This window comes from Bufo gargarizans, chromosome 5, assembly GCF_014858855.1.
Source record: "Bufo gargarizans isolate SCDJY-AF-19 chromosome 5, ASM1485885v1, whole genome shotgun sequence".
Lineage (NCBI taxonomy): Eukaryota > Metazoa > Chordata > Amphibia > Anura > Bufonidae > Bufo > Bufo gargarizans.
Genome location: NC_058084.1, coordinates 316,507,776 through 316,533,483, shown reverse-complemented (window position 1 = coordinate 316,533,483; position 25,708 = coordinate 316,507,776). Strand labels below are relative to the sequence as shown.

The 25,708-nt window shown below is 43.2% G+C and overlaps 1 protein-coding gene across 2 annotated transcripts in view; it reads right to left on the bottom strand.

The window, feature by feature from the left end:
• The window catches only part of LOC122938968 (proto-oncogene Mas-like), a 70,612-nt gene extending 45,739 nt beyond the window's left edge, over window positions 1–24,873 (bottom strand). The window contains exon 1 of one of the 2 annotated variants that reach the window (XM_044294863.1): window positions 24,780–24,873. The gene's annotated coding sequence lies outside the window, so the exon portion shown is untranslated. The remainder of the gene's footprint in view (window positions 1–24,779) is intronic. The other variant, XM_044294861.1, reaches the window with a different exon arrangement.
• Window positions 24,874–25,708: the final 835 nt, after the last annotated feature.

The following is a 25,708-nucleotide window of genomic DNA, read 5'->3' as shown; positions in this document are numbered from 1 at the left end:
ATAACTGAGACATGGCTGGATGATAGGTATGACTGGGCAGTTAATGTACAGGATTACAGTCTGTTTAGAAAGGATAGTCAAAACCAGAGAGGGGGAGTTGTTTGCTTTTATGTAAAGTCCTGTCAAAAGCCCACACTCCAAGAAGATATAAGTAAGGGAAATGAACATGTAGAGGCACTCTGGGTAGAAGTACATGGAGGCAAAAACAATAATAAAATACTGATAGTGGTTTGTTAGTTTGTTATAAGCCACCCAATATACCAGAGTCCACCAAAAATCGACTATTAGGGGAAAAACATGTAGATAAGGTGGCAAATCATAATGAGGTCATTATTATGGGGGACTTCGACTACCCAGATATAGAATGGGAAACTGAAACCTGTAGATCTTATAAAGGAAACAGGTTCTTGGCAATTACCATACACAATTACTTTTCCCGACTGGTTCAGGACCCGACTAGAGGGACAAACATATTGGACTTAGTACTAACCAATAGACTTGACAGAGAAACAGGTGTGCAGGTTGGGGGACACCTGGGAAATAGTGACCATAATATAATAACCTTCCAATTTTTATTCAAAATAGTGTTTCTTCAGGCACAAAAATGGCAAATTTCCAAAAAGCATAATTTGACCAGCTAAGAGAAGCCATTATAGCCTCATTAACTGGGACAACGTCTTTGCTAATAGCAATGCAGCCACCAAATAGGATATTTTTAAAGGCATCCTAAACACTAGTTGAGAGAGGTACATACCATTTGGGAATAAAAGGACGAGGAACAAGGAAAGAACATTGTGGATAAGTAGAAATGTAACAGGAGCAATGAATGACAAAAAGAAAGCATTTAAAAGGGTTGTCTGGGTTAAGAGCTGACCCCCTGACAAGATCATCAGAGCAGTTCTTGCTCCGATGCTCTCCTTTGCCCTGCGCTAAATAGCACAGGACAAAGGCTCTTTTGTTTACAATAACAAACTGCTAGGCGGAGCCTTCTGCCCGGCAGTGTGTTCGGTGACATCACCAGCTGTGATGGGCGCAGTGGCGCACATACAGGGGGGGGTCCAGCGGGTCTGGACCCCCCCCCCCCCCCCTAGAACAACCAGACCAATTATTAATTTTTTATCCTTCAGGGCCGCACCGCCGACCACCACAGGCGGCGCGGCCCTGGATGTAATTGCGGCAGCGGCAGTGGTGGGGGGGGGGCCGGGGGGCAGTAGGAGATGAGCGCTTCCATTGTGGAAGCGCTCATCTCTATATCTAATCCATCTGTATCACCGTCCTTAGAACAGCGATACAGATGCCTGTGCTGCGGCAGAGCAGGGGAGGGAGAGGTGTGTCCCTCCCCTGTTCTTCTGATAGGCCGCAGGCACTAATGCCTGTAGCCTATCAGAGGCCGGCTCAGGCGGCGCGATGATGTCATCATTGCGCCGCCTGAGCCGGGCAGCACACAGCAGGGACACAGGCCGGAAGAGGCCTGCATCGCGTCGCTGCTGATGGAGGTAAGTATCAGTGTTTTTTTTTTGTTTTGTTTTTAGAGGGGGGGAGCTGGCACTATGGGGGCACTAAAGGGAAGAACGGCACTATGGGGCATCTGGTGGTACTTATTTTTTGGGTGGCACTTCTTACTGGCACATTATGCGGGGGGCACCATGGGGAGAGGAGCACTATGGGGGCTCTAAAGGGGCTTTTTATTTTTTACACACTATGGGGGGCACTATAGGGGAGAACGGCACTATGGGGCATCTGGTGGCACTACAGGGGCATTATGGGGGGCACCATGGGGGAGAGGAGCACTATGGGGGCTCTAAAGGGGCTTTTTTTTTTTTACACATTATGGGGGGCACTATAGGGGAGAACGGCACTATGGGGCATCTGGTGGCACTATAGGGGCATTATTTGGGGGCAATATGGGGAAGTGGGAGTTCTAAAGGGGCCTTTTTTTTATTGGCACATGGGGGCATTATGGCATCTGGTGGCACTAAGGGGGCATTTTTTACTGGCACATTATGGGAGGCACTATAGGGGAGGGCGGCACTATGGAGGAGTGGAGCACTATTGGGGCATATGGTGGCACTTTCGAAGGGGCATTTTTTACTGGCACATTATGGGGCGGCACCATGGGGGAGAGGAGCACTATGGGGACATCTGGGGGGTCTAAAGGGGCTTTTTTTTATTGACACATTATGGGGGCACTATAGGGGAGAATGGCACTAAGGGGCATCTGGTGGCACTATAGGGGCATTATTTGGGGGCATTAAGAGGAAGTGGGGGCTCTAAAGGGGTTTTTATTCTTATTGGCACATTATGGGGGCATTATGGCATCTGGTGGCACTAAGGGGGCATTTTTTTACTGGCAAATTATGATAGGCACTATAGGGGAGAGCGGCACTATGGGGGAGAGGAGCACTATTGGGGCATATGGTGGCACTTAGAAGGGGCATTTTTTACTGGCATATTATGGGGGACACTATGGGGAAGGGGGAGAGGAGCACTATAAGGGCATTTACTGGGGCACTATATAGGGGTATTTTATACTGGCATACATTATGGGGACATTAGCTCAACAGCGGGCACTAAGCGGGGGTATTTCATGTACTGTCATATTGTAGGGAGAATTATTAGTACTAGGAGGTATTATGCGGAGCTTTGCTACTACTGGGGGGCAATGAGGAACATGATTACTAGTATGGGCACTATAGGGGCATTATTACTACTAAGTGTGCTCTGGCAGAGAATTATTTCTATTTTGGGGAGCCCTGTTACTTTGGGGCGCACCCTGCCACAGTATCAGCTTAGCACAATAATTTTTGGGGGACATTATCTTTATACTATTAGTGTCTGGGCGCAGTTATTTTTTTAGAGCACTGTGTGCCAATAATTGTTGAAGGGGGCACTATCTGTGTGGTAGTAGTATTTCCAGGGGGACTGTTTCTGCAGTATAGTATTGGGGGCACAGCGGGCACAGTATTAGGGGTGGCAGGAAAGGGTGTTCAGAAGATGTGAAGATGATGGAAATGTGGGAAACTAATGTCTGTTTGTTAATCTCTGCAGAGATGGGAGATGGCTGAAAAATCATCATGGCGGTCTGGTCTGAATGGAGAAGATGAGGAAAGAGAACATCTACAACAAAGGTGGCATCACTGGATGTAAGAGGTATGTGGTGCTATGTAGGAGAGGAGAGGCTCCGGCATCTCCCCCTGCCATTTGCAGAAGGAGGATTCAGAGCTGGGTGAGGACGGTCAAGGGGGGCAGCAGGCCACGGGCGGGTGGCAGATGGTGGGGGGAACCACAGGCCTTGAGCAGGATCTGGGGAGGGAGGAGAGCGGAGGAGCTTTCTGTAGCCTGCTGTTTATTGTATGATGTGAAGCAGGCAGTGCAGCCAGGACAGACCTCCCCCTCTCTCCGTATGATGTGTAAAGACAGGCTGCAACTATAGAATGTCAGCTGTACAGTGTTTGTTGGGAGTGGCTTATTATATGTAGGAGGGGATTTTAATAATGGGCGGGGCCCAAAAAGTTGCAGCACGCTTCGCTCCTGCTCATTGTTATTTTCCTACAGAGCTTTTAGGATCGCCAAGTAAAAGAATCAGCGCAACACACTACACTCCTTCCCTGCATTTTTAAATATAAAGGGGGCTTTGAAAAATTGAATTAGCACGGCGCACTACACATGCCACATTTTTTTGCCTTTCGGACCCCCCCATGACAAAATTCCTGGGTGCTCCCCTGGATGGGCGCGCTCTAGAGCTGTCCTAGCAGTTTTACTGGCTAGAGCAGCGCTAAAGCCTGACCATCAGTGCCGGTGATGTCACCGGGCTCCCTGAGCAGCTGGAAGAAGAGGCTTCAGCGCTCCTGCAAGGGACCCGGTACGTCACTGAGTCTAAGAAAACTTCATTTCCGGCGAAGAATTTCCTATAAGAAAACTGGACTTCAGAAACATGTGCAAAAGGTAAGACATGGATGTATGTTATATGTATGTCTGTCTTGTACTAATAGAACTAAGTCCTCAATCCCGGACAACCCCTATAAATCAGAAAGGTAGTGAGGAAGCATTGAAAAAAATGTAATATGTAAAGGACAGATAAAAGCAACCAAGGTGGAGACAGATTCATTGCCAAAAAAGAGTAAAACTAAAATGTTCATAAATTATATAAATGGCAAAAAGTTTAAACCTGAAAGTGATGGCCCCTTAAAGAGTAATGAGGAAGAAGTGGTAAAGAGTGAAGAAGAAAAAGCAAAGCTATAAAAAACAAAAATGTTTCCACTGTATTCACTGAGGAAAATGAACTGTCAGATGTAATGCAGAATGTCAAAATAAACTCCCCAATAAAAGTGCCCTGTCTGACCCAGGAAGAAGTGCAGTTGCATCTTAAAGGGATTCTGTCATCTCTTTTTACCCTATAGAGATACGGACATGCACAGCTAGATCGCCGCTAGCATGTCCCCAATATACCCGTCCCATAGCGCTTTGTGCTTTTATTATGTTTAAAAAATGATTTCATAGATATGTAAATGAGCCAAGAAGGTTAGTACAGTCCCTTGGGCTCCTTATCAGGCTCATTTACATATCTATAAAATCATTTTTTAAACACAATAAAAGCACACAGCGCTATGGGACAGGTATATTACGGACATGCTAGCAAAGATCTAGCCGTCGTCACGACAGGTAGGTAAGTGGGGAAATAACCAAACACAGGAAAACAAACAGAACAAATGACTAGGCACAAAAGCTAGGGAGAAAAGGGTCACCTCCTAGCGATCCCTAAAAGTTTTCCCTAAACTGCTGTGCCCATGTGCATACTCTAATGGTGGATATGCACATGCCCTCGTGCCTAAACCTATACACCCTGGGCAAAACCTAAGCTGTAGGGAAAAGGGAAGAGGCAACCTGCTTCTTCAAACCCGGAGCAAGCAAGCTTCTCCCTAGAGGCAAAGACACAAAGGGAAATAATGGACATCTTGAGCAGAGCTGGAGCAGACGATCCACCACACATCCAGAGCTCACAGGAAAGAACTATAACCCGCACAGGCCACTGGGGGAAGGAGGGATAAATAGCCTCACTAACAATCAAACCCAGTACACCTGAGGGAAGGTGGATCCAGCTCAAACCCAAACCAAACAGAGAAGTCAGACATGTGCAGCCAGTCTGACAGACCTCTGCACATTCACATGGTAAGGTGTGACAGCCGTGCATGTCTGCAGCTCTATAGGCTAAAACAAGCTGACAGAATCCCTTTAAAAAGATAAAAATAGACAAATCACCAGGTCCAGATGGCATATACCCCATATCCTAATAGAATTAAGTAATGTAATAGATAGAACCTTTCTTCTGATATTTAAAAAGAGGACCTTTCATGGTTTTATATTCATTTAGATAAATACCTTTACTTTCGAGGATGCTGCCACCCTGCCTGATATTTTAAACTATCGCTCCTACGCCTCTCTGTGTCCCTCTGTATTTTTTGTGCTCAGTATGCTAATACTGAACATCGGTACAGGAAGGAGGAGATGCCAGGGTTACTCAATGGGCGTCTCCTTCTCCCTGGCTGTGCAGCGATCCAATCACAGCAGAGAGGGTCACAGCCAGAGAGAGAAAAAAAACTCTCCATGAAAGGTCCTCTTTAAGGACTCTATATTGACAGGGAGTGTTCCACAGTATTGGTGCTTAGCAAATGTGCTGCTAATATTCAAAAAAAGTTCAAAAATAGAGCTCTGAAACTATAGGCTATAACTAGGGAGGAGCGAACACCTGGAAGTTCGGGTTCGCCGGGTTTGGCTGAACTACGGCTTAAAGTTCGGGACCCGAACTTGACTGCAAACCCCATTGAAGTCAATGGGGACCCAAACTTTGGGACACTAAAATGCTGGCAAAATAGTCATAGTAAGGGACAGAGGGCTGCCAAAGGAAGCAAAATGGGGGTAAGAGCAGGACAATTGCCCTGCAAACAAATGTGGATAGGGAAATTACATAAAATAACATAGAATATTTTTTTTTTTAAAGATAATAATCTAGAACTAGGTGGCGGAATTAAAAGTGGAGTAGGAGGTTGAGGAGGCGGTGGACGTGGCAGTGTAGGTAGAAGCTGTGGTGGAGGAGGAGGAGGTACCCAACACTGTTTTTGTTCTTTTTATTTTTTTCATTTTTAAAAAAAATTAATTTAGGAAAACTCCAAAACATTAGGAAATAGAAAAGAGGATGCAAAGAGAAAGTGCACTGGAGTATAACAATGGCTGGGTGCGGCCAGTATACTTGTCTATTCAGCACAAGGTACAGACAAGTCCTGTGGGATCCATGCCTGGTTCATTTTAATGAACGTGAGCTTGTCTACATTGGCTGTGGACAGGTGGCTGTGCTTGTCTGTGATCACCCCCCTGTCGTGCTAAACACACATTTGGACAATACACTGGCCGCAGGGCAGGCCAGCACCTCCAAGGCGTAAAGGGCAAGCTCAGGCCATGTGCTCAATTTGGAGACCCAGAAGTTAAATGGGGCAGACCCATCAGTCAGTACGTGTAGGCTTGTGCACACCTACTGTTCCACCATGTTGCTGAAATGCTGCCTCCTGCTAGGATGTTCCGTATCAGCTGGTGGTGCTGGTTGTTGTGGATTGCTGACAAAGCTTTTCCACATTTTTGCCATGCTAAGGGTTAGCATGGCCAAAATGTGGAAAAGCTTTGTCAGCAATCCACAACAACCAGCACCACCAGCTGATATGGAACGTCTTAGCAGGAGGCAGCATTTCACCAACACCTTCTGAGGTGCTGGAGGAGCCCCAGCTGCATTGGCGACTTCTTCTTCATCCTCTGCATTCGCCTTGTGCTTCCACTGAGCCCATGCTGTCAGGTGGAAATGCCATCAGCAGCGTGCGCTTGTACTCGCACATCATACGATCACGCTCCAGTGACGGAATTAAGGATGGAACATTGTCCTTTTAGCAGGGATCCAGCAGGGTGGCCACCCAGTAATCAGCACTGGTTAGAATGTGGTCAACTCGGCGGTCGTTGCGCAGGCACTGCAGCATGTAGTCACTCATGTGTGCCAGGCTACCTAGAGGCTACGACAAGCTGTCCTCTGTGGGAGGTGTATGGTCTGCATCCCCCCAGCCACTCTCCAGTGATGCCCATGACCTGCTTTGGGTGCCACCCTGCTGTGAACAAGGTTCCTCCTCATCATTATCCTCCTCCTTCTCATCCTCAAGAACTGTACCCTGGCTGGACAGTTGTGTACCTGGCATCTGTTGGTGCAGGAACTCACCCTCTGAGCAACTTGTGAATGACTGGCCTGATAACCGTGGAAATGATCCCTCTTCCTCCTCCTCTTCCTCCTGTGCCACATCCTCTACCATCATCGCCCGAAATGTATTTTCAAGGAGACATAGAAGTGGGATAGTAACGATGAGGATGGCGTCATCAGCACTGGCCATGTTGGTGGAGTACTCAAAAAAGCGCAACATGGCACACACGTCCCTTCATGGAGGCCCACTCGGTGGTAAAGTGGTGCTGTTCCGCAGAGTGACTCACCCGTGTGTGCTGCAGCTGAAACTCCACTATAGCCTGCTGCTTCTCGCACAGTCTTTCCAGCATGTGCAAGGTGGAGTTCGACCTTTCGGTACGTCGCATATGAGGCAGTGAGTGGGAAGGCCGAAATTACGCTGCAGCACAGAACAGGGGAGAAGCAGCAGGATGAGAACGCCGAAAGTGCGCACAGATGGCCCGCACTTTCTGCAGCAGCTCTGACATATCAGGGTAAATTTTCAGGAACCTCTGCACCACCAAATTCAGCACATGCACCAGGCAAGGGATGTGCGCCAAACTGGCTGGGCCCAGAGCAGCTACAAAATTTTGCCCATTATCGCACACCACAAGGCCGGACTTGAGGCTCAGTGGCACCAGCCACTCATCAGTCTGTTGTTCCATGCCCGTCCACAGCTCCTGCGTGGTGTGGGTTTTTTCCCCCAAACAGATAAGATTTAAAACAGCCTGCTGTCGTTTACCCCTGGCTGTGCTGAAGTTGGTGGTAAAGGTGTTATGCTGACCGGATGAGGAGGTGGTAGAAGAGGAAGCAGAGTAGGAGGAGGAGGCAACAGGAGGCAAAGAAAAAACGCCCTGCAATCCTCAGTGGCGGAAGAACATGTGCCAAACTGCTATCCGCATCAGGCCCAGCAGCCACTGCATTTACCCAGTGTGCAGTTAGGGAGATATAACGTCCCTGCCCGTGCTTACTGGTCCACGTATCGGTGGTTATGTGGACCTTGCCACAGATGGCGTTTGCGCAGTGCACACCTAATTTGGTCTGCCACTTGGTTGTGCAGTGCAGGGATGGCTCTCCTGGATAAGTAGTGGTGACTGGGAACCACGTACTGTGGGACAGCCACCACAATGAGGTTTTTAAAAGTCTGTGTCCCCATCAGACGGAATTACAGCATTTCAAAGGCCAGGAATTTTGAAATGCTGGCATTCAGGGCCAGGGATCATGGGTGGGTAGGAGGGTACTTCCTCTTTCTCTCTAGTGTTTGGGAGATGGACAGCTGAACGCTTTAATGGGACAGTGGGGAGATGTTTGGTGACGGAGGTGGTGGCGTTGCTGCCACATCCGCTGTTTGCGGGGTGGCAGGTGCCACTGTCACTCCAGAAGGGGAGGAAAAGGCAGAGACTGCAGCAGAAGAGGGAGCAGGAGGAGCCTGAGATATTTTGTTGTTTTTGAGGTGTTTACTCCACTGCAGCTCAACTGCTTTGGATTTAGATGCCTGGTCATGCAGGTGGTGCTCAGGTTCAGAACATTTATGCCTCTCTTCAGGCTCTGATTGCACAGTGTGCAAACCACTCGCGTCTTGTCGTCAGCACATCATCTGAAGAACTGCCACGCCAGGGAACTCCTTGGAGCTGGCTTTGGTGTGCTCAGTCCCTGGGTGCTGTGGGCAGTAGCAGGCTTACTGGCTAGGGGACGGCCACTCTGCTTTTGCACCCTGCTCCCTCTTTTGCTGTGCAGCTGGCGCTGTGTGACCACCACCTCTTCCTCCGAACTGCACACGTCACTCGCATGACCTTGATTTCATGTGGGGTCTAGGACCTCATCATCCTCCACATCATCTTCCACCCACTCTTCACCCCTGCCCTCCTTGTTGGTCTGCACACTTCAGAAAGCCGCAGCAGTTGCCTCCTGTGTTTCATCATCATCAGAGACGTGCTGCGATGGTCCTCCCATGTACTCATCCTGAAACATAAGTGGTTAGGCATCGGTGCACTCAATCTCTTCCACTTCTGGGGCAGGGCTATGTGGACGGCCCACGGAAACCCTGCCAGCAGAGTCATCAAAAAGCATAAGAGACTGCTGCATGACTTGGGGCTCAGACTGCTTGGCTGATTTGCAAGGGGGTGAGGAAAAAGACAGATGCCCATGGGCTGGAGGTGCAAACTCTGTGCTTTCAGCAGAGGACCGGCTGGGAGCCAATGTGAAGGAACTGGAGGCACTGTCAGCCACCTAATCTGCTACCGCCTCGACTTATTCTGGCCTCACCATTCGTACAGCGGTATTCAGGCCTACAAAATAACACTGAAGGTTCTGTCGCCTACCGTATGTGCACCTGAGGAAGATGTTTCATTTGGGCGTGTAGCTGGCACAAATCGACCATGTCCTCTCCCTGCAACAGGAGCTCTACCAGCAGCACTATGACCAGGACCACGTTCTTATTTGATGCTCTCCTCATTCTTTGAGGTCACCCACCAAACTAACAGATGGATTAACTATATTAATATCCCTGTCACGTATGCAGTGCAGGTGTATCTCACACAGAAATCGGGTATATTTCACCCACCGAACTAACAGACGGATTAACTATATTTATTTCCCTGTCAGGTATGCAGTGCAGGTGTACCTCACAAGAAGAATGGGAATTTGTCACCCACCGAACTAACAGATGGATTAACTATATTAATTTCCCTGTCATGTATGCAATGCAGGTGTACCTCACACAAAAATTGGGTATATTTCACCCACCGAACTAATAGACGGATTAGCTATATTTATTTCCCTGTCAGGTATGCAGTGCAGGTGTACCTCACACAAAAATTGGGTATATTTCACCCACCGAACTAATAGACGGATTAGCTATATTTATTTCCCTGTCAGGTATGCAGTGCAGGTGTACCTCACACAAAAAATAGGAATATGTCACCCACCAAACTAACAGACAGATTAACTATTATATTTTTGTGTCACGGGTACAAAGATGGTGGATTGTACCCACAATAAAAATCGCTATAGGTCATCCATGGAATTAACAGCCAGATTAATTATTATATTTCTTTGTCAGGGGTGCAAAGCTGGAGTATAGCAACCACAAAAAATTCACTATAGGTCACTAACAGAACAAATAGCCAGATGAGATTTCTAACACTGTCCCTCACGTCAGCTGCCTGCTTTCTGTCCCTGCACTACTCAGAACTGATGGGCAGTGCTACATGTAATCAAGCTTTTATAGAGACTGGGTCACATGATGCACCGGCCAATCACAGCCATGCCAATACTAGGCATGGCTATGATGGCTTCTAAGTGCCCACAGCTTAAAAGCTTGTTGATTGACTGCTCTGCAGACTTTCAACAAACTTTATTAAATGCCCGAACACCGAACTCGTACCCGAACTTTTCCGGCAAAGTTCAGGTTCGGGTCCAGGTACCCAAAATTGTAAAGTTTACAGTTCGGGTTCGCTCAACACTAGTTATAACTATAGTGGGTTAATTGTTTGAAGGTTTTCTAAGACATGGTGTTTTATGATGTTAATTGAAAATATTCATGTGTATCTTGTGCCACCTTATAATATACTTCATAAAGTTGTATCAGTCATAAAACATTTGTCCTTTTTTCTAGCAGGGCCTAATCATAACATCAGACTTTGTCGACTACATAATGGCAAACGGATTACACAGTAGCACAGATGATTAGTACAATCTTTCAGAACATTCATCTGATAGAAAGTTGCCTTGAGACCTACGGAAGTTCAGCTACACTTTTTGGTTCTCTGACACTGCTGTGGTGCGTATTAAATGTATTTATATATTTTACCATCTCACTTCTTTCCCAACATTTCTAGAGGCTATATAATAGGCATTTTCATGTTTTACTAGGCAGAGGAGACAACTTTTCTATTTTTATTTAATGTAATGACATTGACCTTGTTCTAGTTCTTCAGATTAAAATGACATTTGCATTTGTAGTGAATTTTGGTTAAAAATGTCAATAATTTACTGCTAGTGTTTATTTCTGAAAGCTTTAGTAATATAATATGTATTTTATATAAATGTGCTGTCTGTTTTACTCTGTCTTTAGTTATATGATTATAGACTATGTTGCTCACCATTTAGCTGATGTGTCTAGAATAAAATTAAAGATGGGTAGGGCAGCTGTGAAACTGATCTGATTTCCTTCATTGTTCTACAAGCCCAGACTGGAAAAGTAGAAAGTGGTATCATATATCTACTATGGAGATCCAACACACCTTACATTACTCATGATCGCATTCAACTATACGTTTTTTGAGTATGTTTCATTGTTGAGAATCTGGTGGCCCTGTTATTTTTTTCTTTTTTTTGGTGGGGGTGTGGGGTGGTTATGTGTTTTTAAGATGGTTTATATTTTCCATTTCCATTTGCAGAATGATCATTCAGCAGACAGCTATCTTCCCAAACCTTCCAATAAACATGTATATTTGGCTCTGTTCTTATGATGCTGCCATACATATCAACTAAGACAAAAAAATTGGAGCTCACAAAGTACCCACATAAAAGGTTTTATATTTTATTGATGCATAGTATATAACAATATATGCCATTAAAAAGGGGGAAGTGACAGGAGACTTCCCTCTTTTTAATTGCATATATTGTTATATACTATGTTTCAATAAAATATAAAAACTTTTATGTGGGTACTTTGTGAGCTCCAATTTTTTTTGTCTTAGTTGTTTTGTACACTCGGGAGCTTGTACCAGGTTAACTATTTAGCTGGACCCCTTTATATAGCCACAATATTCATTGATACACTAAGTATTGGCAATAGGGATATCCATGGTCGTTTTTTGACTTGCTGCCATACATATTAGATTGTAGTCGGATACTATCTGTGTTTGTCTAATGTGTATAGGTGGCACAGCAGCTGGGGCGTACATAGATCTCTTAGGGTCCCATGGCAAAATTTGTGTTGAATTTATGATTTTATTATTAAGTGGAGGTAATTTTTAATAATAAAAAAGTAGGCCACTGCGTCACCCACTGTGCCAACCAACTAGTTTGACTGAGGTAGTTCTGATGGAATTATCCTGGTGGTCCCCAAGTTTTTCCTTCATCACAGGCTTGGCACAGCGTAAAAGTGTAAAACATAAGAGTGCAATTTTGTAAGAAGTCCAATGCTCATTTCAGTTGACTTTAACATCCTCATAGACAGCCCTATCTCCTAGTGATGAGCGAGCATGCTCGGCCGAATACCTCTTCGGCTCAAGCATCGCTATGCTCGGCAGATCTGAGTGCTCGGCCTGAATAATTCGGGTGCTCGAATACAATTTAATACAATGTAAGTCAATGGGAGACAACCAGGCACCCCCTGCTCGGAAGAGAAGAGGGTGCCTGGTTCATAAAAAAAAGTTAGAAATTGATGGAAACCCCATCAAAATGATTTGGCAACAGCATTAAGAGGATAGCTGGATGCATCTTATACTCCTATTATGTACAACATACAACCACACAAAGGCTATATGCCAAAAGTAAGGTATGTACAAGCCATCCATATATCCATGAGATAGATAACAGCCAGCATACCTTACAATGGCAGCCTTGTGCACTATGAGATATTCCAAACCAGCTCTCATGTGACTGATAAACAGTAAACCTCAACGTTATTTTGCATCTGTTGGATGGCTTGAGTGGACATGCACACCTAGATCAGGCATGCTCAACCTGCGGCCCTCCAGCTGTTGCAAAACTACAACTCCCAGCATGCCTGAACAGCCTACAGCTATCAGCCAACAGCAGGGCATGGTGGGAGTTGTAGTTTTACAACAGCTGGAGGGCCTAAGGTTGAGCATGCCTGACCTAGATCAATATCATTAAGGCAACAAAAAGTTTTCCCATTGTCTTAACATAATATTCAATAACCTTTCTATACAGTTTTATCATGTAAAAACTAATTAGCATAAATATGGGCAAATGGGAAAGACATGCAAAAAATCAGACTCTGCCTTGTTTTTCAGCTGTCATAAGACTATGAAAACGAATAGAGGGCGCTATTGAGTTATGAACAGCGCCCTCTATTCGTTTTACAGTCTTAGGCCGAATGCACAACAATGACGCTGTGCGCTCCTGCTGCCAGCAAGATGCCAGGCCGGGATACCATGGACCGCTCACGGCCGTGGAACACGGCCGTGTGCATTCGTCCTTGTGACAAGACAAATATTCTTGTCAGAAGACTATGAAACCAATAGAGGGCACTGTTCATAACTCAATAGCGCCCTCTATTGGTTTCATAGTCTTCTGACAAGAATATTAGACTGATTCTTATGACAAGCTTATTAGTGTAGCCTTTTGCATGGAAATTTCGCGATTAGAATATTCGTGATTACAATATTCGCGATCAACACTAGGATGATATCTGAGACTGGAAAAGCTGGGTAATAATAACTCAGTGTAGATTGCGAGTTATTATTACCCAGCTTTTCCAGTTTCAGATATTATCACTGACTTACTACATAAGTATTGCATAATATTTGCTATATTGCTATATATTCATTTTTTAGAATATTCGTAATATTGTAAAAAAAAAAAAGCCTGTCATCTGGCTCATGGATAGATTAATGGCTTGCACATACTTGGCTTTTGGCATACAGCCTTTGTGTGGTTGTCTATTGTATGTTGTACATAATAGGAGTCTAAGACCCATCCAGCTACTGTATTCCCTTAATGCGATTTCCAAACCATTTTGATGGGGTTTCCATCAATGTCTAACCTTTTTTTATAAACCAAACACCCTTATCTCTTCCGAGCAGGGGGTGCCTGGTTGTCTCTCATTGACTTCCATTATATTTGAGTGCTCGGCCGAGCACACGAATATAGCGATGTGTTCGGGCCAAACACCCGAATACTTTGGCACTCGCTCATCACTACTATCTCCCCATCTGCCTCCCAGCTTCTAACTCTAACCTTTTCTCTTGGCCTCTTACAACTTTCTAACTCTCAGACACATAGAGACAGAAACAATGTTTCTCACTCCCGTTTTTCTAAAATTCACATCCCCACCTATACGTTGATTGAACTTAATGGACTTATGTCTTTTTTTCAACCATATTAACTATGTAACACACTTGACCTGGTCTTTTTATGGCTGTGCTCCATTTTTGACTAACTCTCCTCTCCCACTCTCCGACCACAACCTTCAACATCACAAGTCCTCATCCATCTCCTATTTATCACACATTCAGATATCAACATGCCATTGACACTAAGAAACTTACAGACACTCTACAGTCATCATTGTCCCCGATCTCTACCCACTCCTGTCCTTAACTAGTTGCAAAACATGATAGTGACAATGTCAGAATCATCCTGAGTGAATTTGTGCCCCCTACACTCACCTTGCCAAACATAACCATGATCTTCTCACTATCCAATAATCCCAAAAAAACTCTGACACTTTTCACTCTCTCCTCAGTCCAAAAGTGCAAGTGCCTATATTACAGATCAAATTGATCCCCCTTCTACCCCGCATAGCCTCTTGTTCACTTTCCACATTTGACCCAGTTACAGAAGGAAAAGTCTTCAGAATTGTCACTTCTTCTCGCCCTACCACATGCACTACTGACCCTATTACTTCACATCCTCTCCAGTCTCTCTTCCCAGCTGTAACTTCTCACCTAACTTAAATTTTCAAACTTTCACTCTCTTCTGGTATATTACCCTCTTCTTTCAAGCTTTTATAACCCCATTATTAAAAAAAAACTTTTCTTGACCCATTCTATCTAACTACACCTGTCTCTAATCTCCCCTTCCTTCTTTAGACTCCTGGAATGTCTGGCCTGGTCTCTCCTCATCTGCTATCTCTCTGGTAACTTTCTCCTTGATCCATTGCAATCTGGTTTCAGAATCCTATATTCTACAGAAACTGTCTTTACTAAAGTGACAAACGACCTCCTGACAGCTAAATGCAACAGAGACTACTCTCTCCTAATTCTCCTGAATCTCTCTGTAGCATTTGACATGGTAGACCACAATTAGAGGTGAGCGAATTGACTTCGGATGAAACATCCGAGAGAGCCAAGCCCTGTTCTGGACAGCAGAGACATGGAGCATAAACATGATTGACAATGCTCTTTGCCTCTCTGTGATCTTTTTACTACAAAATCATGGTGACAACTTTATCTCACTGTGATTTTGTAGTTAAAAAGTCACAGAGAGGCAAAGAGCATTATCAATCATGTTAATGCTCCATGTCTCTGCTGTCCAGAACGGGGCTTTGCTCTATTTCACACAGCGGATTACCCGCACGGCATCCGCTCGTGTGAAAGAGCCCTTATTGTTGCCTTGATCCATTCTAGTCTTGATTAATTTAACCCATTACTAATTGATCTCCCTAGCACCAGACTTTTCCCTCTCCAATCTGTCCTTAATGCAGCAGCCAGGGTGATCTATCTGTCTAACTGCTACTCTGATGCTTCCACCCTGTACCAGTCCTTGAACTGGTTGCCCATACAGTATAGGATTCAATTTAAATTGCTCATTATCACCCACAAAGCTCTCCACAGTGAGGTACCCCCCTCTATATCTCCTCCCTCATTTCTGTCCTACCTGTGCTCTCTATTCAGCCAATGATTTATGACTAATATCCACCATAATTCCAGTGGTGTACCTCCAATGGAGGCAGGCCACGCAGCTGCTATGGGTCCTTTAGGGGAGGGGGGCCTACAGTGGACCAAAGAACCCGCTCCCTAATTACATTCAATACAGGCTCCCATCAGGTATAGATGTATAGTGTATCGAGCAGTGTACTGATATGTGAGGTATGAAGTATAATACATGCAGTGGGTATATAAAGTAAATCCAGCAGTGTACTAATATGTGAGGTATGAGGTATAATAGATGCAGTGCGTACAAATATGTAATATATACAGCACTGTATGTAAGGTATGAGGTGTAATTTATACCTCGTACCTCACATATCAGCACACTGATGTATATACACTACGTGCAGAATTATTAGGCAAATGAGTATTTTGACCACATCATCCTCTTTATGCATGTTGTCTTACTCCAAGCTGTATAGGCTCGAAAGCCTACTACCAATTAAGCATATTAGGTGATGTGCATCTCTGTAATGAGAAGGGGTGTGGTCTAATGACATCAACACCCTATATCAGGTGTGCATAATTATTAGGCAACTTCCTTTCCTTTGGCAAAATGGGTCAAAAGAAGGACTTGACAGGCTCAGAAAAGTCAAAAATAGTGAGATATCTTGCAGAGGGATGCAGCACTCTTAAAATTGCAAAGCTTCTGAAGCGTGATCATCGAACAATCAAGCGTTTCATTCAAAATAGTCAACAGGGTCGCAAGAAGCGTGTGGAAAAACCAAGGCGCAAAATAACTGCCCATGAACTGAGAAAAGTCAAACGTGCAGCTGCCAAGATGCCACTTGCCACCAGTTTGGCCATATTTCAGAGCTGCAACATCACTGGAGTGCCCAAAAGCACAAGGTGTGCAATACTCAGAGACATGGCCAAGGTAAGAAAGGCTGAAAGACGACCACCACTGAACAAGACACACAAGCTGAAACGTCAAGACTGGGCCAAGAAATATCTCAAGACTGATTTTTCTAAGGTTTTATGGACTGATCAAATGAGAGTGAGTCTTGATGGGCCAGATGGCTGTATTGGTAAAGGGCAGAGAGCTCCAGTCCGACTCAGACGCCAGCAAGGTGGAGGTGGAGTACTGGTTTGGGCTGGTATCATCAAAGATGAGCTTGTGGGGCCTTTTTGGGTTGAGGATGGAGTCAAGCTCAACTCCCAGTCCTACTGCCAGTTTCTGGAAGACACCTTCTTCAAGCAGTGGTACAGGAAGAAGTCTGCAAGGTAAGAAAAACATGATTTTCATGCAGGACAATGCTCCATCACACGCGTCCAAGTACTCCACAACGTGGCTGGCAAGAAAGGGTATAAAAGAAGAAAATCTAATGACATGGCCTCCTTGTTCACCTGATCTGAACCCCATTGAGAACCTGTGGTCCATCATCAAATGTGAGATTTACAAGGAGGGAAAACAGTACACCTCTCTGAACAGTGTCTGGGAGGCTGTGGTTGCTGCTGCACGCAATGTTGATGGTGAACAGATCAAAACACTGACAGAATCCATGGATGGCAGGCTTTTGAGTGTCCATGCAAAGAAAGGTGGCTATATTGGTCACTGATTTGTTTTTGTTTTGTTTTTGAATGTCAGAAATGTATATTTGTGAATGTTGAGATGTTATATTGGTTTCACTGGTAAAAATAAATAATTGAAATGGGTATATATTTGTTTTTTGTTAAGTTGCCTAATAATTATGTACAGTAATAGTCACCTGCACACACAGATATCCCCCTAAAATAGCTAAAACTAAAAACAAACTAAAAACTACTTCCAAAAATATTCAGCTTTGATATTAATGAGTTTTTTGGGTTCATTGAGAACATGGTTGTTGTTCAATAATAAAATTAATCCTCAAAAATACAACTTGCCTAATAATTCTGCACTCCCTGTACTATATATCTTTACACACTGCATCTATTATACCTCTTACTATCTGACCATTGGCAACATTTGACCTGTGATGTCACACCTCCTTTTATCCACTCCATTCTACCAGAATGCTCTCTCCCTCCAACTCCAACCACACTGCAGAGGTTACACATTTAAATAGGGACAATGCTGCTTCCAGTGGGCGAGGGGTTGTCAGGGGACAATAATGCTGGGTAATTTATACTTCATGGGCGCATTTATTTGGCACAGTTGGGGAGATAGTTTGTGCTGCAATGTTGTATTTCTATGGTGAAGTTGGGGAGGTAATTTGGCTATGCATGCTGGTATCAGACCCTGCTGGGGAGGTTTGAGCTTAATCATGGTATGTGTTGCTGTTGGGGAGGGTAATGCATGTCTCTGCCCATGTGAGTAATCATTTTTGTGTTCCACTTTTATTTCCTTTCTTGTATTGCTGGGTTACATAGGGGCATGACCAAGTAAAACAAAATTCACCTCTGCGGTGTGCATTGCATCACATGTACAGTGCTGCCCATAATTATTAATACCCCAGGCAAATTTTGACTTAAAGTTACTTTAAGTTGCCTTATCTGGAGAAGTGGTGTCCTCCTTGGTCTGCATTGTGCAGTGTCCGTTGGATTGTCTGCCTTGAGACATTGCCACCAGCAGAGCCCAGATTCACCAGGATGGCCTTGGTGGTGATCATTGGATTCTTTTTCACCTCTCTAACTATCCTCCTGGACAGCACAGGTGTCACTTTTGGCTTCCGACCACATCCTCTGAGATTTTCCACAGAGCGGTATTTTTTGCTCAAATGTAAATAAAAGCTGAGAATATTTTTTCTTTCCCCACAATAATGCATCTTGTACATCGTCTTATTATCTTTTGGGAGACACCTATGTCATTTCCCGTCAAATTTGCCAAGGGTATGAATAATTGTGGGCAGCACTGTAGCAGGTGAGGTTTGTGTGCCAGGGCTGTTTTGTAATCCCAGTCTGGCCTTGATGGCACAATATATAACACACAGCAGAAAGCACGGTTCATGGAGCAAGGGAAGGAGCCAGGAATGGGTAGTGGGAGGGGCTATGGATGGGGCATGGGGGCCCAATTTAGATTCTTGCTATGGGGCCCAATGATTTCTAAGTACACCCCTGATCCGAACCTCTGACTCCCGTCTTCAGAGCTTCTCCAGAGCTGCACTAGTTCTCTGGAATGCCTAACCCCAAGCAATTAGGTTAATCCACAACAGCCACAGTTTTAGGCGCTCCATAAAAACACATTTTTAGGGTGGCCTATCACATTCCCTACTCTAAGGCTGGTTTCACATGTTATAAGGGAAAATAATACAGGTCGGGTCCCCAGCCCGGTCGTCACCTAGCAACCATGCGTGAAAATCGCACCGCATCCGCACTTGCTTGCGGATGCTTGCGATTTTCACACGGCCCCTTCTATGGGGCCTGCGCTGCGTGAAAATTTCAGAATATAGAGCTTGCTGCGATTTTCACGCAATGCACAAGTGATGCGTGAAAATCACCGCTCATGTGCACAGCCCCAGAGAAATGAATGGGTCAGGATTCAGTGCAGGTGCAATGCGTTCACCTCATTCTTGTTGTTTTAATTGTTGACTTGTTTTTTGCTATGTTACTAATTGTAAAGCGCTGTGGAATATGTTGGCGCTATACAAAATAAAGATTATTTTTAATTATTATTAAGTGTAAGGCATTTGCATTTTACCTTCCTTATATGTGTCTCATAAAATAGAATGTAGCCCCCCCCCCCATGTAGCCCCCATGTAGCCCCCATGTCCCTACTAGAATCCTCCTTTCACTTCTACGGGAGTTACAAGAACAGCCAAAGAAGTGTGCGTGCTGGGATTTGTAGTTTCACAGCTGGAGTGCCGAAGGTTGCTGATCCCTGATCTAGACTAACAAGTAAAAACATAGGAAGACTAACTCATAGGTAAAAGTAGAGCATGACAGTGCAGGTTTGGTAAGCCATTAATCCATGCAAAATAGGCCAAATATTTATCTGAAATCTTTTTACTTTATTCTTTTTAAACAGACAGTATTACCCCAAAAGAAATCCACTTCTACAATGGATATCATGTCAGTTATCAGATTTAAAGAAGCCGATTTCAGTAAAACAGAGGAAATAAAGTTCAAAGACCCCTCCAACATCCATTTCACGATCACCGCCTGCTGTATCTTTGTTGTCTGCTTGTTTGGAATGTTAGGAAATGGAGTTGCCTTCTGGTTCCTTTCTTTCAGAATTCCAAGAAATAAATTTACAGTATATATAATCAATTTGATCATCGCTGACTTCATGTACCTATTTTTTAATGCTACTCTCATGGTACTACAGATTGATCAGCTCATGGATTTGCATCCTAATTTTCCTGGAATGTCAAATATAATTCTTGTGTTTGAGATATTCTATGATTGTGCATATCAGGCTGGCATGCTTTTTCTTCTTGCAATTAGTATTGAGAGATGTCTTTCTGTTTTTTACCCAATTTGGTATCGTTGCTGTCGTCCAAAACACCAGTCACTAATTATTTGCTTGATCATGTGGTTTATTGCCTGTCTTGAAAGTTGTCTTGATAACCTTATCTGCTCTCCAGAGGCTTACACATCTGGATCAGCGAAATGTACAGGGGTGCAGTTTATGACATTTGTTTTATCGATTGTTATTTCTCTGCCCCTGATGCTGATATCCAGCATCATTTTGCTCATCAAGATCCAAAATACATCACTAAGATGTAGGCCTCCAAAGCTTTACATCACTATTATTATTTCAGCATTTGTTTTTCTCATGGCTTGTGTGCCAGTCAAATTTATGTGGCTTTTATTGTATCTGAAACATTTACCCGATGCTTTTCAATCTGTGCATTTATTCTTTGCTAGCATCCTATGTACTGTATTTAGCAGTAGTATTAATCCATATATTTACTTCATAATTGGAAGACAAAAAAAACAAAACCTTCGAGAATCAATTCACTGTGCTCTGCACAATGTTTTTCATGTGGAAGAAGATGAGACTGAAAAAACATTTGGAAACAGCTCAGGTATCAGCTATGTTAGCTAAACATTAAAGGATATGTATACCTTCGTAGGCCCAAAAAAAAATTATGATAGAATTTTACTCATTTTGAGCTAAAATTAAATTTTTCAATTGGTCTTTATTAAAAATATTGAGCTGTTCTGTCACAAATGGTTAACTGTTTGTCTAGCTGTGTGAATAGTACTTTTTGCTTTTACTTTGTGAAGGTCATCTAATAACCCTCATCTCTAATTTACTAAGAGGTTATAAACACTTATTTAAGCCACATTCCTATCAGTAAGAAAATAACTGAGCTATAATGAGTGTTAATAATGTCAGAGAGCAGAGATAAGGAGCCCATCAGATTAGCTAGCTGACAAAAGAGAGAAAATTCAGATCTCTCTGTTAGGGCATCTTAACTATATACAGAAAAGGGGTTCCATATTTGTAATAAAGACAAATTTAAAATATATTTTTTAGCTCAAAAGGAGTACAATGCAATGATAAAAAAAAAAAAAAAAAGATTGTTATAGCCTTTAAAGTAAATGGATACCTTTACACTGATTTTTGTTTTATTGGTAATTTCCTTCCTAAAGCCTCATTCACACATCAGTGTTTTGGTCAGTGATTTCCATCAGTGATTTTGAGCCAAAACCAGGTGTGGCTCTAGACAACGAACAGGTGCAGATCTTTTCATTATACCTTATGTCTGTGGAGGCTCAAATCCTGTTTTTGGCTCACAACCACTGATGGAAATCACGGACCAAAACACTGAAGTGTGAATGAGGCCTAAAGGGGTTGTTGGAGTTATTTTTTGTTTGTATGTTTCTAACTAATCGCATTTAAGGGGTTTACAATTCACTTACTTCATCTACAGTGGCTCCTTTCTCAGATTTCACAGAGGGTTACATGACCTGGGATGTCAGCTTCTCCCTGCTCCGATGAGGTTTCATGCACAAGCCTGAGGAGCAGGTCTGTGTCTGTGCATGACATCACTGTGCTGGCCATGCCCCCCTGCACTGGCCCAGCTGCTGCTGTCTGCCATGTGTCTTCCTCCCACTTAATTCTTCAGGAAAGATTAACCCCTTCTACCATCAGCAGCACAGACTCAGGGCTGGAGGCTCTGCTGAGCAGCTGCAGGCAATGAAGAGACAAATGCTCAGGATCTGCCCTCCTTATCCTGCTGACAAAAAGCTGACAGACTGGAGGAGTTCATTGCACAAGTGCAGATAGGGGGAGGACCCTGTGTGTATCAGCAGTGTCATTGTACAGCTGTGACTTGCAGTCCTACACATACAACACTTTTATTCACTCTCTTTGCAGAGCAGGAGGAGGGGGCTGTCTTTTTGATGCCCACAAATATTCATAAGTAAAACCTCAGAGATTGTTGTTACTGGAGTTAAACAAAGGCCAGAAGAGAACTAGGGAAATGAGGAAATCTAAAAATGTTTTGCCTAAAACTTGCATAGCTTAGTTATATATTGCTGACAATCGGATTTTTTTTTCATAACTCAGACAAACCCTTTAAATGCAAAGGCAACTTCCTAAATAGTATTTATTAATTTTGCTGTTGTAGAGTCTGTTTAAGGGCTCATTCAGATAGCCGTAAGTATTTTCTGGTCCACAAATTTTGGATCTGCAAAACACAGACAGCAGCCGTGTGAATTCCGCATTTTGCGGAACACACAGGGCCAGTGCTATGTAGAAATGCCTATTCTTAATTGTGGACAAGAATAGGACGTCTTCTATATTAGGACTCATTCAGACAGCCGTATGTGTTTTGCGGTCCGCAAATTGCGAATCAACGAAACACGGATAGCGGCCTGTGTGCATTCATCAATTTGCAGACGCACATGGCCTTCACTCTCATAAAAAGTGCCTATTCTTGTTCGCAATTGCGAACAAGAATAGGACATGCTCTATATTTTTTGCTGGGCCGCGGAATGGAACAACGGATGCAGACAGCACATGGTATGCTGTCCGCAAATTTTGCAGCCCCATTGAAATGAATGGGTCCACACCCATTCCGCAAAAATGCAGAACGGTTGCGGAACAAAACATACAGCCGTCTGAATGAGGCCTTATTTGCAAGGACAAGGAATAGAACTATAAATGTAGCCTATTGAAATAAATGTGTCTGCACCCATTCTGCAAAATTGCGGAACGAATGTGGACTCGTACATACGGTCGTCTGAATGAGCCCTAACTCCTTCACATAGTTGGTTGTCCTGCTGAATCTGAAAGACTGGATTTGGATGTACTGTAGATCCTCTGGATAGGTCATTAGAATCTAAACAGTGGGGGTCTTACACCCGGGACTTCCGCCAATCAGCTGTGCTAGGTATTGCAGCTCAGCCCCATTTACTTCTATGGGGCTTAGCTGCATCTAGGCCATGTGACTAATAAATGTGTCAACACTTGGCCTAGGGAAAGGCGAGAGAAGGCTGCAGCGCTGCCTTGGGGAAAAAACAAAAAAAACAAAAAACTGATCAGTTATTTTGAGCATCAGTTATGACGAGTTTGCGTAACTTCTGTCAGAGATCAGTTATTTTTTATGGGAAAAAGTACTCTTTCCCCTGTCAAAAATAACTGAATCCGTTTTTATTTTTATTTATTTTCAGTTCTTCAGAGGGATCATTACAACTAGGGATGAGCGAATTTCATATTTTGAAATTCGAGTTTGGGTTGTGGTATAATCTAAATAGTGGTATGGATTCCGTTACCACAGACCATAACGCAATTCCATGACGGAATGGAAGGCATTCCATTATTCATTCCGTCATAATAGAAGTCTAAGTCCTGCATAACAAATCCGTCCGGTTTCCGTTATGCAGGAGAGGACTCCAGCATAACGGAAACCGGACGGATCCGTTATGCAGGCCATAGACTTCTATTATGACGCAATTCAGATTATACCACAACCCAAACCTGAATTTCAAAATATGAAATTCGCTCATCTCTAATTACAACCAAACACTAAAAAATGATATGAACCTGACCTTACTGTTCTTATTAATACATTTGAGGTAACGGTATCTAAATATATGTCATCCAAACTTATGCCATAAAAACAGTCTTTTGGCATACGTCTAGCTATTGATAATTTACGGGCATGTTGAGACATATGCTCTGCATCCATAGATTGTCCTGCTGTACTTACTGTACATTGTCCCAAATAGGGTTTAAAAACTTGCCTCAATTGCATGTTACAAAGTTCGTCAAATTTTAAAATATGCACTTACAATCTTGCTATTGCTTTTCTTATATAGTGAAGGGATACCTAAAATGAATAAATGGTGTACCTGTGGATTTTTTTTGTTACTTATGTACATAAAGTGGAAGTCCTGGATCCTGTGAGGATCCTGTGCTGTTTCTACCTGCTTCTTGAGAGAAAATCACGCTTTATCATATTAGACTTGTTTGCTATAAAGTTATTAAAGATTAAGACTATTGTTTTTGCTCTTCTTACATAGTCTTGATGTACTTTTAAAAAATAAATAAAATCCTATTTTCAGTGGCATACCTGCACTTTTTAAATTATTTTTAATGACTAATTTAATGTCTGATTAAGGTGTACACAATATTTATCAAGAGTGAACAGATTCTCAAAATAGATACACTGTGATTGAATTCTATTAAGAGCAACTGATTCCTGGAGTGGAGAGCTGATGCGTTCATCATCCTCTTTCAATTCTTACAGAAGTGAAGGTAATATAAAATTTCAGAAATTGTTAAATCAATATATTTGGGTTCACAATGCTGTTCCAGACATCAGTAGTGCACAATGTAGCCCTTTGACTAATATTGGGGTATGTCAGGTTGCTTCAAGGTGTATGTTGTTATGACAAAATCACTGCATGCGGGTTATGGACACCTGTACACTGAATTAAATTTTTAATTTTTCATTCGATTTCTAAATACAAAAGCGAAGCAACTTTCTAAACAGCCTTCAGTAATAATTCCCTACCATTTTGCTTACCCCAGAGTGTGTGCTAGTCCTTCACCTAACCGGCGGAGCCGTCTAATGTGACATAAATCCATCATATCAGTGCCCCTGTTTCTGATGGTTCTTTCTGCCCTCTCACCCCTCCCTTCTCTCAATGTTATATTTAGTACCAGGAAGGGGGAGGAGATTGTACACAGCAAATAAGAGTGTGGCGAGGAGGGAAAGTATCCAAGTAGGGCAAGCTCACACATGCTGTAGATTGGGAGGGAAGCATAACGTTTTCACATAATCACATAGAGTTTGTACAAGTGTAGAAAGAAACAGAGCAGTCACTACAATATTGTTTCTATTGCATGCAGAGAAGCATGGTAATAACTATGAAGTGCCTTTTGCGCTGTGGCATTAGAAGAATTTTGATATCTCTGACTTTTAGTCTAACCAGACTGTCTATTACTCTGTAAACAGTAGGTTTAAAGAGCACACCAAATGTTTGAAATAACTTCTTTATTAACTTCAACTTTTCTTCATATATAACACTGCCACCTCCGCAGCAGATAGTCCTTGTACTTAACACGTGTTGAAAAGATATCACAAAATGGCGGTATGCATAAGATGTTGGTTCAACTGTTCAATCTTGTCATTCAACATAAAATGGTAAATATACTTCTCTCTTGAGTATCTGTACTCTCACTTTAAGTTATTTAAGCACTAGTGATGAGCGGCATGGGCAATATTTGAATTCATGATATATCGCAAATATTTGCCATATATTCGTGAATTTGAGAATTCGTTATCTCTAGTCATTATTTTCTTGATTGTGGAAAATTTGCATTACGAAAATTCGCAATCAACACTACTCCTAAAGGCAAAGATATCGCAGCATTCTCATTGGCCCACAAGCTAGAAGCAGGGAGGGATCATGTGTACTGATTAAAAAAATTCTCAAATATTCAAAATTACGA